The sequence below is a fragment of the Motacilla alba genome, chromosome 7 (assembly GCF_015832195.1).
Source record: "Motacilla alba alba isolate MOTALB_02 chromosome 7, Motacilla_alba_V1.0_pri, whole genome shotgun sequence".
NCBI classification, from domain to species: domain Eukaryota; kingdom Metazoa; phylum Chordata; class Aves; order Passeriformes; family Motacillidae; genus Motacilla; species Motacilla alba.
This window is the reverse complement of record NC_052022.1, coordinates 20,659,622-20,676,141: the sequence shown is the minus strand read 5'-3', so window position 1 is coordinate 20,676,141 and position 16,520 is coordinate 20,659,622. Positions and strand designations below refer to the sequence as shown.

Here is a 16,520-nt window from a genome sequence, read left to right as displayed (position 1 = left end):
ACTCTCGAACATCCCAATTCACTGGATAACAGCCAGCTGACTAATCCTCACAGGTGTAACTCCAAACACTACATGCAATGTCTTCCATCAAACAGATACATTGTGGAAGCTATGGTACAGTTAGCAGGAAAGACCAAAAATAAAAAGGAAATAATCCTTCCACTCACAGAAAAACTCCTTTATTGTTTTCACTGTCTGTGATTATATTTATATTCCAAGTTTCTTTTGCAATTTCAATTCTTATAATTAACAATTCTTTTAAGTGTTTTCATTAACACCATGCACAGATGTCCTAAAGCTGTAACTTTTCAGTTTTTTGTGGGCACAGGTATTGAAGGTGCTGAGCACCTAAACCAGGCAGCTCTAGCTTGCAATGCACTGCTATCACTTGCTGTTGCAGTGGTGGAAAATATACACAAGCATACTTATGCTCTCCTGATAGAAGAAGAGCAGGTTTATTGAGAAATAATCTGATATACTTCATCCTTTTTCTGACCCAAGAAGAAGGATTTTCAAAGCAAGTGTATTGCTATACTGGGATGAAACTTTCAGTCCCTCTAAAAGACAAGTCGAGGTCACTGGTAATACTAGAGCTAGAAGATGTCTTAATTGGAGGGTACCTCATTTGCAACATCCTACACTTCAATCTATTTTGTAGGGCTCTTTCTCTGTTGTGAAGTAAGACAGACAAAGCTTGTTATTGTCACTTTGATCCTGTGTATCCACTCACCATTCAAAGAGAATCTTTATATAGAATATACAGTAAAATAAGCTATAGCATGAGTCACACACTGCAGGACTCCATGGTTCCTGAGTACTATGAGGCACCAGAGGAATCAACTGACTTGCATAAGAGAACAAGGCATTAACCACCAAGCCACAGGTCTAACTACAGAACTGCCTTTAAGGAAGGGTTTATTCACAGAGAGAAAAAGCTGCCTTTACATGTAAATGCACTTTAGGTAATTCTTCTCGTATCTAAAAAGTTTAAAACTACATTAGACAGAAGTTTTGCAAGTCATATTGTAATAAAAATTAAACACATGGAAAATAAGGCAAGAATTTTTTTTTCCATTTAATATAACTATTTTTTCACATGTTAATTGCTGTTTATCTGATCTTTTTTTTTTTCCCTTGATAGTATGAGGGAAATTCAGTGTCATACAATGAGGAAACTGTACACATATGCCTAACATATTTAACTGGTTAGTTTCCAATTTACAAGTATTTTTCTACATACTACTATTTCCTTGTTTAGGGAACATCACAGAGCGTAATTTTAGCATTATGCTGTCTCTTCAGTTTTATAAACTGCAGACTTTTGCTAAAATCTTGATATTTTTTAAATAAAATAGCCACTGTTATCTCTGTGTGTTGTACAAGATCATCCTTTGCATATCTCCTAAGGAGTTAAAGCTCATTATAGTCACCTGTGTTGGAATGGATGCCCAGCTGACATCAATTAGCAGTGTCACTGGCTTCAGCAATGCTGATTTGCATTTGCTGATCTGTTCCAATAGGACTAATGAGCATCCATGTTCAGATAAAAAAGACCCATTATCCACTAGCTAGTACCGAAGACTAAATCTCATGAGACCACCACCATATTCCCAAGTATGCCATTCACTCAGAATTTCACTCGAAACAAAACCGGTACAAACTGGGAAATGTGATGTCTGGCTACACTGTAGCCTTTAGGAGATTTCTTGTAATTTCTGCAATGGGAAATTTCGTCCTTGGGAAGGGCTACTTGGAGGCGGCTTACATTCCAGCTGTGTCCTGGCCCTCTTCTATTTCCAGGCTCTGTTTCAGTGCCATATCCAAAGGGAACACAGATACACACAGGCCTTTAAAAGGCCCCCTCCACATCCTCTGTGCTACGGAAGAATCACATAGCAATTTCAGAAATTGTTTTCACCTCTAAACTTTAGGAAATCACAAGTTCCAAAAGAAGTAAACTAAAACTCTATAAAATAGGAATGACATATTGTCTAGGAAAACACCTAGTGGTGTTTTCTCATGGCAAAATCATAAAACAAATATTCACCTCAGTGGCATCCTGTAAGTTTAGTAAACTTGACAGCTATTACAGATCTGACATAATCCAAAAAAGCAGCATGAACTGGCCTGCAGATCTACTGGATGACTACATTGTCCAGCAAATGTCAGCAGTGCTAGCTTCAGATAGAATCCTTCCTGCAAACAGAAACAGTGGGAAAATCCAGACAAGAAGAAAAAGCACCTGAATACTTGACAGGGAATTATTTGTCAAAAATAGCATAGGTAAAATCTGGTCTCTTAAAAAAGGAAAATTGCTGCAAGTGTTCAAAAGGTGTCTTTATAATAAAGAAGTCAGCAAAAAAGAGCAGATGCAACCAAGATGCCAAGCAAGACCAATGCTGCCAACATAGACCTGCTGATTTGCTCTGCCTCAAAACAAAAACTAAGGTCTGATGGCCCAATGTGCTACTCCAATTTCAGGCCAGTGTGACTTTTTGTCATGAGGTGTAGAAGTAAAATAATGCTCATATATCAGGTTAGCTACAGCAATAGAGATGTAATTCAGGACATGTTTTCAGAGTGTTTACTAGTAGCAGGATGATAGTGGCCAGTAAAGCTGTTTCAAGCTACCAGAAGATGAAAGCCAAAAGTGACAAGACTTTGTACTCAACTGACACTCTTTGTTAGAGCAGCAATCCCAACAGACAATTCTGATTGCCTTTTCTCTAACTTTCACAGAGCTGTTTTATCTAGTTCTCTTACTATAGCCCCCAAACAGTAAAAAGAACATTGACACACATGCATACAAAGAAGTCCTAAAATGGTTCTGTCTATAGTAGAAAATGCTACCAAGAGCTTGACCCAAATCAACTCTAAATTTATCAGTATGTTTTAGAAATTTCTGAAAGATAAAAGATAAATCCCCTTAAAACTATAATTCTCAGTGTCACATGTTAGGCTTTGCTTACTAATGAGAATTAGTATGTTTGATGTCTTCCTTTACTGTTCTCTTCTCCTGCTTTGCAGCAGAATGGTCAAACCTCTGTAGCAATGGCATCCAGAGGCCAGTTTTGTGGTGGCCCCTTGCCACACATCCCAGGCCATACTCTCTTCCTGCATGGACAGGTGGCAGAGTTCAGTGTGCAGACACTGGAGCAGCAGCACAAGACACTCGGCTATTAAGCAGCAGAGTGGCCAAACAACTGCTCCTCAGCACATGACAGAAAAAAACAACTGTAGGGCAAATAAAATGAACCTGCAGTCCAGGCATGGCCAGGTGGGCACTAGGGTTATCCACAAGGGGCTCTTCAACTTAATCTCTATATTTAGTGCATCACCATGCTTGTGAACAGAGCCCAGCAGAATGCTACTGAATTAAGTGCTTAGTATTTGTAAAATGCTTCAAGATACATAGATTAAGGATCATATACACATAGTATTATTCTGACATTGCATTCCTTCTGGAACAGACAAATACCACAGTCCATAACTGGGCTGGTATGTCTTTAAATCTAGATCATTAGAGCTCTCCCGAGATCCCCATCAGTGTACAAAGAACCACTCATTTGATTATTGTACAATAAAAAACCCCGGCATATATCCACAATGATTATAATATCCAGTCAATCCCTTTAATGTCAGCACATCAAATGTGTTTCTGTTGAGATTTTGCATTCATTTTCACATTCATGTGAGTTTTGTCTCGCCTTCTCATCTCCTATACTTGATCTCTCTCTTTAAACTTGGCATTTCTAGCAACCTCTCCCTTCTAGGTCTTAAAAGTAGATTCTTTTCTCTGCTCAATAAGCAAGGAAAGAGTATATAATTTCCTACTTTATGTACAACATCTGGCACTGTAGAAAGAACCAGTCCAAGTCTTACAAAGGCAGCAGAAAAAAATAGCTGAGAATCCTTCTGTATGGAAAACAACTCAGTAGCATTGGCTATAACACCTATTAAATATTATATGAAAAGTTAGTAGATGTCCTGGCAAAGCATAGTAAAGTATGTGGGATTTGACTGCTGTAGAGCAACGCAGCACTGAGAGAGGGCATTTTGTCAAACATTAATATGAACTCAATCTGCTTTTCCCTATATTAAATAAAAAATGTCAAGATAAATATAGCAGGAGTCTATGTTTCCACACATTAATATTTTGGGTGATAGCCTACACAAAGCATCTGCAACAAAATAACCTTCCCTATTTAACCAGCAAGCAAGCTGAAGGTACGAAATTTCCCAAAGCACCAGAATGACTTAACCACACGGCATTTGGAGCAATAACTTAGGCATTGCAGAAACTACACTGCAATAATAGCGTTCAGTGAACCCAGGAATATAATTTAAAGATATTAAGCATTCAGAAACAGTTATCTAAGTGCTTGCCTCTTAAGAATCCACTAGAAGCATATGACAGCTTGGGGCTACTATGTGAGGTTAAGATCTATCTTTACCAATACTCCAACTCCAATAAGAGGGTGATCAAATGAAGATGACCTCCTATTTCAACACAGTCCTAAAAAGTAGAACCCTGATGGTGAAGTTCACCTTTGCAATGACAGCACATGGCCAGGCCAAGCAAATGCCAACTGGGACAGTGCCAGGAGTGATCTTAGAGTAGCATTAGAAGCTTCATTTAGTCATCCAACATATTTCACTCAGTTGTCCAAGCAGAAAGCAGACTGGTCTAACATGGGCCCAGTGAGGCAAGAAGAAAACTTGTTTCCCTGATTACACTGGTAGACAGCCCTTCCTCATGGACTGTGAAGAATAAAAGTAAAATCAGAAGGTATTTGTCTTCCAGTGATTTTTAATTGCTTGAACTTTTCCTGTTAATAAAGAAATGTTCCTTTCAAAACCTTTTCATAAAATTCTAGCTCTTCAGTCATTTGTTAACACTCATCTGTCACATGTTCCTTAAAGATGCAAAGCCTTCAGGAGGAGCCTGGGAAGAAAGAATCTGAGATATTGTCAGTTTCTGAAGCCAGAACTAATCAGTCCATGGAGCCTTGATAATTGTCAGGTTGTTTTACAGCCCATCTGCTAAAACACTGCCTAAATAGGAATCAAATACCTACAAAAGCCTGTCCAACATGTTTGTGGAAATAATAGCCAAAATTAACTTGGAATGTTGCCATACACTTACATAAGGTCAGGGCATGATGTGGTGACTTGTCGGTACTGATATTTATTCAAGTGGAATAAAGTGCTATTCATGAGCTAAAAGCCAGCCCAATGTTTTATTCAGAGTTAAAATGCTTTTTCCAAAGAGGATGGCTTTTCCAAAGTAGTAAGTGCTGGGCCAGCTCTGTTTTGTTTCATGTCAGGGGCAGCTTCTGAAACAGCAGCCATAACTTCAGCCATTATGCTGGGCTATTCAGGGCAACTCCAGTCTCGCAAGCCAGCACCGTCTCCCAAGGACAGGAATATGGCTAAGGGTGAGCAAGCTGGCACAAAAACAGGAACTTGGGTGCAAAGGTAACTAGAGATAGACAAGGCTCTCTTGGCTATGTGGGAAACCACCAAAGAAAGACTGGGAGGAATTTTAATTATAATTGCATTATAATTAAAAAATTTCTTGTCCAGCAGCATCACAGGGACTGTACATTCATCACAGGCCTCCAATCTGTCCAAATCCAGCACAACATACCTGGAGCAGTAACCAGTAACACTTTGGTTAGACCAATAATGCACAAAAATGTGCATTTTTTAAAAAATACATTCTCACTGAGCTATTGCTATTGTTCCACAACATTACAATTTAAATTACAAGTGTACATGATACATACAGCTGATATTGAGCTCCAACTGTTAATGTTAAAGAGGTACTATTGCGTATGTCTCATTACTGGGCCATATGACCAACCCTATAAATTTCCATGAGAACCAGCCCTAAAGATGATGACAACCAGCCCAAGGGGCATCGCTATGTAACAGTTAGAACTGGGCAGATTCAAAATATTTTTGTGATGTGTTTTCCAAAATCTATCTTGAAAATCACTGAAAAACCTCCCTTCTGGGCCCTTTTAAGACATGACAGAAATCCCCAATATTAGTAAAACCAAAGCTACTACTTAAAATCAGGAAGTCCTGAGAGAGTAGAGGAATGAACCCCCTGAGACTTTCTTGCTAGCTATAGAAGTCATTGCAGCTTCACCTTTTTCTAACCTTGAAATTATAAATAAAAGTTGTAACAAAACACTTTTAAAAATGTTTTTTCCCCCTAACATCATAATTCCTACTTCAACAAACATCTCACACGCTAAGCTTTCATTAGGTACAACTCTATCTAATGTACTTCTCAAGGAGTTCAAGTCAGTAATGGATGTAGTTATTCAATACCACCCTCTTAGATCCCTTTTCCTCCCTCCTGTAGTCAATCTTCATCAGCACCTAATTACCTCTATTTCCAGCTTTACAACTTTGCAGCAGATACTGATGATATTGAGTGGCAACACACGATGTTAGGCTGTTTAGACCTCTTTTCTTAGAATTCCCTTTCTGAAGAACCAGCATGAATCCCGATTACAACCAAGCCTTCACACCTTCTCATGCAGCCCATGGCTATTGGCCATGGTTCCACAACACAAAACATTCCACACAACAATGGCCTATGCCCTGCCAGCCACTGGCTCCTACTCCTGTGCCCAACATGTCATCTTCTTGGCCAGGTCTGCAAAGGTTGGGAAGGGAGCCCTACCATGAACCGGGATCAGTGAACAGATTTGCGTCTTTTAGAAACTGCCACGCAGCCAAGGAAGAGCAGCCAGAAAGGGACATGGCAAGTGTTGAGACACAATTTGCCTCTGCCCTGTAACATGAGAAACTATCCACACTTTCCTGCAGTAGACCAGTGAGACATTTATAAAAGCAACCAAAGCATACTACAAACCTCTAAAAAGCAACACAGCACTTGGTTTTGCTTTCCATTGTTACATGAAGTTCTTTTTACATCTTAGAAACAGAATTTTAGCAGCCTTTCAATGGAAATAAAGATGCATATGTATGCACATACTACATACGCTCTACTCCATACTGCATTTCAGAGTACCTCACTGAACTGATTTAATTAACATCAGCCAGAAAACAAAAATATAACATGAAGGTGACTCAAGACCTATCTGTATGATCTTTCTTCTAATTAAAAATAATTTTTCCCCGGAAATAAAAGCTCAATGACAGTTGACTGCTGTCTGCCCTGAATTTTCATGCAATGTCTCATTGTCTCCAACTCTATGAAGACGAATATCCAGAATAATCAATCATTCCAAATTGTCTGTCTTCCAGATCATGGAGCACATTTTTAAAAAACAAAAAAACAACAAAACATTGACTGCAGTTTCCATCACAGTGCTCTGCCTGTCTACATGGCTGGGAGAATCCAGATACAAGAGGTCACCCAGATATCTCACTTCCACCAAGTTTCCTAGATTGGAAGAGAGTCCTTGGGAAATAACAACAGCCCTTCGGTCTTTATTCTTTCATTTTACAATATTTTCTGCTGTTCTGTTGCTAATAAAAAATCAGCACACAACTACTGAGACAAGAAAATTAGTGAAAGACCTTCGCAGGAGCCCCACACTGACACAAGAGACACAGTCAAAGGGTGTTCCTGGAGCCCTCTGGAGAATTATCGTCATTCTTGTGAGCTGTAATATTGGATCACATTACTTACAGAGGCAAAGGTAGCAATATCAAACTCATACACACCAAATGGAACAGTCTCTTCTCTACAAAGCGCAATCAAGACTTTCAAACTCCAAAGTAAAACTAAACACATCCAAGCTGTGCTTCTTTCCATTTCCTGATACCGTACTCCATTTTCTGCAGCAGACTGCTAAGTGTTCCTAACAGTGCTACAGTATCTAGGTAACTGCACACTGAGTCTACCCATTACTTTCCCTCTCCATATGGACTGTCCTAGAGTATCCTGTAGAGCATATTGTAATATCTAAATATTAGGTTGTCTTTCTGATCCACCAGAGTATAAAAATAGACAGGCACTGGGTCTCAAAATCTTTCTAAAGAGCAGATTTCATCCGCAGCCATTCACTGGAATTTAAAAAGCATACAGCAAACAGAGGCCGGCAAAAAGAACTGCAGCAGCTGCATAGGTCACAGGTAAAGCCACCACTGAATGCCCATAAATCCAGCCTCCTGGTTTTGATACGGAGTTGCCCAAGTGAGGATTTGGGGTTTTATTCCATGATTTAGAGCATGCCCTGTTATTTATTTCCAGAGAAGAAATTTAAACTGAATCTGTGGATGCATGTAGGGATTTAGTCATTTTCAGACTATCCCTAAGGATAAAAAGTGGTAATGAATGCATCTAAAAATCATCTAACTCCTTGTCCTCCCCTGCAACTCCCCCTGAAGCACTAACTGAATAATTTGCCAATTAAAAACTAGACATTACACAAGTTTGCCAGCCATTCATTTGTAAAAAGACACAGGGCACCCATTTTAATGCTGCAGTCACATTTTAATCAAATATTAATCTTCAGAGGTCTTTGAAGGGAGGAGATATGCTCTCTTTGACAAGCCAATTCTTAAAATATCTTTTTTTTTGCTTTAGCAGTTAACAGGTCAAACGAGAATGCAGCAGGCAAATCATGGACTACACAGCACTTTCAACAAAAAGGACTCAGCGACATCAAGCAAGTGTCAGAAAGCACAAGCTGAGGGGGATGGGACAGTAAGCAGGACATGCATTAACTTTTTAAGTTTGCCATTGTCCAATTGTTTTTGGATATTGTGCATGACAGCGCAGGTCATCCACTGGAGCAGGAACCTTCAGACTAGGGGCTGCAATAGCTCAATGCCTCCTTGAAGCCGAAGTTCCATGAGGAAATGTGACTTGATCTAATTTTGGAATCTGGAAAAAAGACAAACATCAGGAAGGAAGTTTAAAAAAAGTTTAAGTCCTTTCAAAGAAAAAGGAAACTCAAACCAGACAAATTCAAATAGCAGTAAGTCACCATCAAACTGCTGTGATGTCTCTTCGAGAACAGCACGTAAGAATTGCTTGTACCTCTCTGAAATATTTGAGACAGGGAGCAGGAAGTCACTACAATCTTTGGATGTGTTTAGCCCAATGGCTTCCAGTTGTCTCTGCATGTACTGGTAGTTTAGACCTTCATTTGTGTACAACACACACAGCCCTGCTATGTGTTCACAGAGCTCCACACTTACCATTTCAGACACTCCTATCTATAGAATAACCTTTGTAACAGAAGGCTGGAATACTCCAGACCCCACAGACGATTAAAGCTGACAGACAGGAGATCTGTCAAGAAAAAAGAATCTTAACAGAGGAAACTACTTCCAGCTTTCTGGGATAAAGAGATAAACCCCTAATTCCACATGAATTCTTCAGTACTGTGCATGCACTGTCACTGAGAACAACTCTCTGAAGGGGCCTGCAGGACTGCTTTGGTCAATAGGGGTTACTCAGTACAGCCTCACCCATAATTTCACCGAACAATAGGATCAGAAGATCAGTCAGTTCCTGTGATTCACCTGGTAAACACAAATCTCTGAGGGACTTGTTTGCTGAATCAATTATCATTTAACATGTTCCTTATTAAAAAATTATTGGATCACAGAAGAATGAAATTAAAACTTTATTAGCCAAGTCCCACCTAGAGAAGAGTAATCCTCATTATGCCCTAAAATGGTCTCATTTATATTACAGGGTTTTTCATATGGGTGATGGATGCATAGTGACCTCATAATGACGCCAGAGGGCAAAGGTTTCCTCCCATTCTCACTTTGTCTCTCCTGCCCACTTCCTCTTTCCCCTCCTCCTTCCCTCCCACCCCTGTTTTTCTCTGAAAGCCCTGTATAGAACTTATTTTGAGCCAGACGAAAGGGGGAAGATAGGCACAGCAAAGAGGGGTACTACCTCCTCCTTCCCTCATCTCTTCTCCTCCTGCACAGTGGCAAGTCAAACTGTAACAGCAAATTCAGAGAAGGAAAAGGAACAATATAAACCATTTTTAAAACACTAATTCTGAAATCTTAGAATTATCAAACATAATTGAATGGAAAAGAATTCTAACTAGTCTCTTTAAAAGAAAGAACATTGGCTTTAGGCTCTACTCCCACTATGGGTATGAAATAAGCACAAGGGTCAATGAGATTTAACATACAAGTAGAGGGAAAAATACATATACTGATCTTCTACCATATTGCCATTATGGAACTTCAAGTACAACTTCTCCTACAAATAAATTCTATAAACTTCAAACGTTTTAGTATACCCAAAGACAGTCTATCCTCTTTTGTTTTAATATGCTCCAACATTCCTGTGATCAATACTGAATTCATAAAGTAAACAAGGTCCAGCTGGGCAAATAATGAGAACAAACACACTTTAGGAAGTGGTTATTTATCCTAAATCAACCCTCAAATAACATTATACCCTGTTTCTTGGAATCAATGTAGTGCTGGAATTTCATATTTCAGCAATACAAATCCATGTCCTCGCTACAAGTGCTGATTACAGGGTTCAGCTGCTGCTTCTTCTCTAAGTAATTTAGCAGTGTTCTCACACAAGCCACGAGTGTTGTCAACTCACCTATATCTTCAGCTAAGTATCTCAAGCTTCCCGACTGGGGTGCTATGCAGTGCTGCTGGATGCCTCTCAGTCGTGAAGCCCATCAGTAGTCATATTTCTGCACGGCCAAACTTCTGTGCAACCATGGTGCAGTCAGTCTGTTAATTTTTCCTCTGACATGTGCATGTCAGTGCTAAATCTCTGCATCTGTAAAACACTTTGGGATCCCTGACAAAGAAGGACTCTATGTAAAAGGTCAGATGAATAACTTTCTTCTCGAGAAAAACATTTTAAGATGATTTAAACAGACATGCAAGTCTAGCAATCCGGAAATTCTCACAGCTGCTATTTGCTACCTAAACTCTGTGCTGCTTAGAGTCATGTGTGTTCACATGATCTGCTAAGCTGCGTGCTGCACTTTACAACCAGTCCAGCAATGCTTTCATTGTGCAGTGCTGAGTACATGAGCACGCATGTAAACAGCATATGATGAAAGTTTTTTTATATTGGTTTATATTATATAGTTGGTTTCTATTCTCCTACATTATAACTATTCTGTCCTTTATTAGCACTTCTTCAGGAACTGAAATAAACTCATTAAAATTTCAGGGCTTTTTTCTTTTCAAAACCAATCCAAAAACTAGATCTTTAGTTTTTGATCCTTAGAATTTAGACTGCACTTTACCTTATATGGCAACCACAGAGTAAGGGAACCATATATTCAATTTTCATTTTCTCTAGATATGAAAATAGGTACACTGATTATCTTTAGGGAGTATCTATATCAATTTTACTTTCCCAGGATTCAATATACAGAGCATACCTCATAAAGGCTATAGTGTTTTCAAGCGCTATTTAAAGGCTTCCTGTGAGTAACAAGCAAAACATGAACTCTCTGGAAAGACATGAAGGTTACAAGCTGAAACTCTGATGAACACTTACAGTGATAAGCATTTAGAAATATAAGTAATAATTATAAGAATAACATAACTGATGAAAGTCCACAGGTCAGCCAGCTTCCTATTTCTGCATTGTAACAGGCATCAGCACAGGACATTACGGGAGAATTAATGACTAGCTGTAATTAATGGCCCTGGGCTATGCCTGAGGCAATCAACTCCTCCCATCTACTCAGTAATCCCAGGAGATCCTCTCGTCTCCTTTGGAACACTAACATCTAGTTTTTAATAAAATTCTTTCTACACCAAATTTTTGTGCTTACAGTATTTGCAGGACTTTATGTACATATATGAATAAAAATACAGTCAATTACGGAGAGCACATCGGAGTGAAAAGCAGGACCAGTGCCTTCAAGACTGAGTTCAACGGGAACAAATATTCTCAGATAATAAAGAATACAAGTAGGCTTGTACTTCTGATCACTTGCTCTCTATATTTGAAGTGAAAGCTATACTGCATTAACAGCTTCCTGTTACTCTTGCAGTGTTTCTGTTCTTTCAGAAGGTCTGTTCTTCACACCTGCTCAACCGCCTTGTTTTGCAACACCTCACTCCACTACCACTACTATCATCACTACTGTAAAAATGTACAGCAGTGGGATAGGTTCTAGGCACTTTAAGGATTGGTTATAATGCATGTACAACAAGGATAATAATAATTTTAGTCACTATTGCCATGCAGTTATTAGCACAATACAGATCTTAATTTGAAGTTAAAAAAAAACAAAAACAAGTGATGCATCAAGTATTATTTAATTCTGTGCCACAGTCTCTCTTCAGTTACTTTTTTTAATCCACACCCACAAACTCCCTTTGCAAACATTCTCTGACTGCCTCTTGGAACAGACAGCAAACACATTACAGGCTTTGAGCAAAAAAAGAATTGACCGTTCTTCTCAGGTGCACTCTGTAAAACTCCAATGGAGCCTTCAAATCTGGACGCTGGATATTATCTTCCCTAGAAAAGCCCTGCACCGAAGAATAATCCATTTGACTGAGATACAATCTGGAATAATGCCATGCACTACAGGAGTAATTCTTGACATAACTAGCAATGTAAGAAACCGAGGTATCTGACTGCCGAGCACCACATACGAAGTCTCAGCAAGCTTAGCTCCACACTTATATTCAAATACTCTCTATAAATTAACAATCAACAATACTCTCATCACATAGTATTAAAAAAATTGTCTCGTGTGTTTAAGCTTTCAGCTTGTTTGGATGTCAAACACTTTTGGTCAAATTCTCCATCAAATGCATGCAAGGGCTGTCCCAATGAGGTCTGTCTGGTCTGCTCATATAATCTAATTGAAAAGGGCAAAGCTCTGACTGCTGTAGCCAAATGATGAAAATTTTCATTATTACATTTAATTTTTTTAAGACATTGAAAAATCTAACTGGTGTTAGTGTGTTCCTTCGACAACACAGATCCAGTACCAGAACATGGTACTTACTGGCTGTAACATTTTATGAATTATATACCAACACAGAAAAAGTAGTAACAGGTATGGACCAGACATATTTGCCTTGTTGTTTCAGAATTGTCCACAGATTACTTTAATATTAAAGTATATCCATACCACAATCCTCTCCTCTGTAAAATGGAGCTGGCAATTTTATCATCACTTATCATGGCCTGGGGAAAATTATGCATTTGTGTACAATTATCAGTTTTCCATAGCCTTTCACTATCTGCAGATATTTTTGTAGTGATGGTGGTGCTACTGAGATGGTTAACTAACTTCCCCTCAAAAACAGATAAAAACTGAAATGACAGAGTTTCTGGCAAGAGAATTTCTGGCAGATGAAGCAAAGTAGGAAATGCAGCTCCTGATATAAAACAGCCCACTCTATCTCATCTGAGAGAAGGCTTGCTGCCTGGGTATTTCTCAAATGAAAAATTGCCAGGGTTTAAAACAACTGAAGCTTTCCTGTTATGAGAATTATGTGCTTTAGAGATCATGATAAATCCTGACTAAAATATGAAAGAGTCAGTCTTTCAAACTGTTCCTTTCCTTCAGTGAGGTTACAATTACAGTTCAGTGAGTGGACTTGGATTACAGGGTCCTTTTTCACTTGAAGAGACTGAGAATATTTGTATATATTGCATGAGCAGCATTCAAGCACTGAACAAAAAATATGGGAAATGTCTTCCTAAAGAAATTACTCAGTCGCTCAAGAATTTTCCTTCTATTATCCCTCACACCTTTCTTTCTGCTTCCTTCCTTCCTCCCACCACTCATCATCTGTCCCAGGAAAATCATGCCAGGTTATTCAATGGCCTTGTTATCGTAAGAAGTAATTATGGTACATTGGTATGCTGAGAAATGGGGTTTGTATGGTTTGTGGTGAGAAGTGCAACCTGATTCTCCATCCCTTCTGCTGGAAGCTCAACTGGAGTCATTGAGGAAACAAAGTGAGATAGAAACTTGGACTTTTAAAAAGATCACTGGCAGCCCAGTACTGTTGACTGGGAACAAGGAACAACCACCCCATACGACTTTCCCTGCTGAAGCTGGAAAGCTAACTGGGACACAGCCCAAGTATAGTATGAGAAGTTACACTATAACTTCTCCCATGGCCTTAATCTCTGTCACTGATGGCAAAGATGAATTCTACATTTTATTGCTCACTTTTCCTTTCAGTGATTGTTCCCTCCATCTTGTAGTTATTTGTTTAGCTTTTCAGTGCATAAAAATCCTGGCACTGCCACTATGGGCTCTGAGCCATCTGAGCAATCTTCTTTAAATACACTAACACATCATCCATATGGTTATCCAATATGTAACTATTTATTTTCCAGGATAATCAAAGAGGCAATAAAAACTGTTAAAAGCTTCACAAAACTTCACAAAATACTGACAACCTAATCAGGAGTCTATGATTTTCAGTGAATAGCAGAGTTTTAGGCATCAGTCTGAATGATCCCCTTTTTAAACACACCTTCACTATTACATGTCTTTCTTTAAAAAGACTGAAAGATCAGATGAGTGGTTGTCCTTAGGATCTACCTGTTTGAGATCACTGCAGTGTGTGCCCCAGTAGCCTGATACCACGCAGCTCACGATGCTCTGGAAGAAATCCACTTCATAGACAACATTTAGAAAGGCTGGAAAGACGATGTAAAAACTAGAAGGAGAGATACCAAGAAAACTCCTTTCAAGTGCGATCTTCCTCAGTAGCTTATAATTTTTTAATGGTTTTCAATAGAGGATCCAAAATTTCGTAGAGGACCCAATCAAGGTATAGTTTGTTTTTCATAAAAGCTGTAATTGATACTATTGCTGTTAAGAGTTAATTTACAGGTTTTTTTTCCCTCCTTTCAGAGATTCCCTGTTTCCCTGGAAGACAATGATATTTGGATGAGAGATCACTTTGTTGAGACAGTTACAAATGTATTCTCTTCACAGCATGTGCTACACTGTCTGAGGTCAAAGTCACTTACCATAATCTTTTAAGCATACGTCTGGCAGCACCTGATGCTGTTGATCAGGGTTGCTTTATACACTGTAGCTTGTGAGTTAGCATTTTATGCCAGAAATTGGTTTTGAGTATTCCAGATGCAATTCCGTAGATGGATTAGTGATTATTGAACTTGTGGAACAAATCAATGAGCTCTTAGGCCTGCATGCATATAGTGAGATGGAAGCTTTTTATGCATGCTTTAAAGACCTACAGTTCTTAGGTCTCTTGGGATACTTGCAAAGTTGTGCCTCTTTTTTTATCAGAAGTGACTAAACCCAGAAAGGACTAGGAGGAGCAGGAGGATGGAAACCCATGTCATTCCTTTTCCTGGCCAGCAGATTTCATAAGCTTTGGGATGGGGACACAGTATACTCATTGCACCAATTCAGAAGTTAACTCTCTCCACTATCATGGAACTTGAAAGGCCTCTTCTTGGGGTAATACAGCTTCCTTTTGCCACCAACAGAGATAACAGACGTCAGACTTTCAACTTCAAGTGGAAGATGTACTATTCTGCAGACAGAAAACGAAGAAATTATATTCAACTGATACAGTTTGAGCCCCTATGACTGTATGTTTCCCAGGACAGCCCGTTGTTTGTGTGTCATGCCACCATAGGATTCATGCTGCTTTAAGGTTTCAGGCCCTGCCTTGGCAGCTTTGGTTGGCAGGAGATTTTTCCACTGAACTCAAATATAACAAGAATATTTTTATGTTGTTTTCCTAAATATCATCAGTAGAAGCAAATTCAGTATGCTGAAATTGGCATCAGGAGCCCCCTGCAGCTCTGAAAGTGCAGGTATTAGTGTCCATTAGCACATTTTAAAGCACAAGAAACTACTTAGCATAAATTTATTGACTAAAAGTGAAGGTGAAAATGAAGACCTTGTTGGAGTCCAGTGAAAGAGCTTTACAAGTAACAGTGAAACAGGGTAACAGACTGACAAACACAGAATTTCACTCTGGAGGAGGAGGGTGAGCCTTGTCTTGTCAAATGGAAAATTCATCACAACCATATTCAGCCCACAATAGATTTTTGTCTCTTCGACTAAAAATTAAACTTTAAAAAGCAGTTATCTCATTCCAGTTTTGTCGTATGCACTGCAATTAATTTAGCATCTAATTTAAGTGTGACCGCATTATGAAACTTCACAGAAACACACGGAAGCAAATGTTAGTTTTAAGATCACAACATCAACACAACTATAGAGCATCTCAGCAGATACAGGACTTCTAACTCTTCAGAATAACTTCAAAACAAGGGAAGCTACTTGTTTCATTATCTTCGTAAACCCGAATAATCTTCTGTTGTTCCAATGAGCACAGATGACAGAAAAAAAAGGATGTCTCTATTTCACCAACAGAAGCCCAGCTCCATTAAGAGGAGCCAGACTGATTATATTACTCTGTCACATGTGTAAAGGGAGTATTTCAAAGAACAAAACATAGAAATCTTTGCCATGGAGTTGACAACTCAAGACCACATTGGGTACATTAGAACAGACATAACAAGATCAAAGAAATCACCATTCCTCTTT

At 38.9% G+C, this 16,520-nt stretch overlaps 1 protein-coding gene across 9 annotated transcripts in view; it reads right to left on the bottom strand.

Annotated features, from left to right (window-relative positions):
* RAPGEF4 (Rap guanine nucleotide exchange factor 4) overlaps nt 1-16,520 on the bottom strand; it is a 150,886-nt gene that overhangs the window by 91,223 nt on the left and 43,143 nt on the right. The window contains exons 2-4 of one of the 9 annotated variants that reach the window (XM_038142850.1): nt 14,529-15,495; nt 10,580-10,786; nt 8,717-8,875 (exon numbers count right to left, since the gene is read on the bottom strand). The exons of 5 other annotated variants lie outside the window; for them this stretch is intronic. The gene's annotated coding sequence lies outside the window, so the exon portion shown is untranslated. Of the gene's footprint in view, nt 1-8,716; nt 8,876-10,579; nt 15,496-16,520 lie in introns of all 9 variants that reach the window. 3 more of the 9 variants (XM_038142854.1, XM_038142851.1, XM_038142855.1) reach the window with 3 other exon arrangements.